General features: G+C 25.1%; 1 protein-coding gene across 1 annotated transcript in view; it reads right to left on the bottom strand.

Annotated features, from left to right (window-relative positions):
- The window catches only part of LOC100167088 (dynein heavy chain 2, axonemal), a 24,755-nt gene that overhangs the window by 9,238 nt on the left and 14,292 nt on the right, over positions 1-1,225 (bottom strand). The window lies entirely within an intron of this gene.

Below are 1,225 nucleotides of genomic sequence, written 5' to 3'. Positions count from 1 at the left end.
TACGCCATACAATTTTGAAAATATTTGACTCTTTTTGAGCTGTTTACGGAAATTTTCAGTTTTAAATTTTTTTAGTTTTTTTTTCTATAAATATCAATAAAGTTTTATCTGTTGGGCCAAAAAGTGTATAAATTTAATACAAAGCTCCTGATATATTGTTACAATATCAGTTGAAAAATATTAAAAATACATAGGCACAATTATTTTTTATAAGCATTTAAAGATCAAATTTTGACAAAATTTATCAAATTTTAATTTGAAAAATTATTTTGTAGTTAAAATTTTATAAAATGTTCAATTTTTGTATCTAAGAATTGAAAATTTAAAACAAGATTCCACGTAAGTAATTAATTCTGTTACTAGAAAATCTAAAAAATACATTTACACAGTTTATTTTTATAGTCATTTTAAGTACAAATTTGGACGAAATTACATATTAAAAACCTAGGATTACTATTTTAGTTATTTTGTTGTGGTTGTATAATATTATTCGTGGGTACTTGAAATTTCTAAAGTATACTATTATATATCTATGATAGTACCACGGTTTTTTGTTGATGTATAACGCGTTATAAGTACCTAATAGATATTATGATATGATTAATTTGGAATTTATTCTAGGTACCTATTATAGGTCAATTGTTTTTAAATACTTACTACAGACTATAATAATATAATATTATTTCTTATACCTAGACTTACATACCGTTTCCGCTCAGAATCGTTTTTCTTATACAATGATATTATATCATTGAATTCAAATTTAATACCATCCATTATACAGTGACCCACTTGTAACCTACTGTACAGCAGAGCGAAATCCACTTACCCACCTTTTTTTTATTGTATATGATGATAAACAATGCGTTAGAAATTAAAATCCCATTTTTAGAGGTTTTTTGTAATTTGTCGGTGGTTTTTCCCGTGACATTAAATAACAATTGAGAAAATCAAAAAATGACCGGCTTAAAGTACCATCTTAATCCAATTTGCTAAAAGATAAGATAGATACTACATATTTAAATCAAAGCACTCCTTCTGGTAGAAATTTTACATACAGGATGAAAAAAAAAAATAAACACCATTGTAAAACCACTAGCTTCATCGCTCCGCTCAGAATCAAATATAGTTATGTTCTAACTTTTATAAAAATATTTCTTAAAATACATGACTTCATTCAGTGTTGATCTTAGATAACTTTTCAACCTTTTTAAGGTTGAAAAAG

This window comes from Acyrthosiphon pisum, chromosome A2, assembly GCF_005508785.2.
Source record: "Acyrthosiphon pisum isolate AL4f chromosome A2, pea_aphid_22Mar2018_4r6ur, whole genome shotgun sequence".
In the NCBI taxonomy this organism is placed as follows: Eukaryota; Metazoa; Arthropoda; class Insecta; order Hemiptera; family Aphididae; genus Acyrthosiphon; species Acyrthosiphon pisum.
This window is presented reverse-complemented; position numbering and strand designations above follow the sequence as displayed.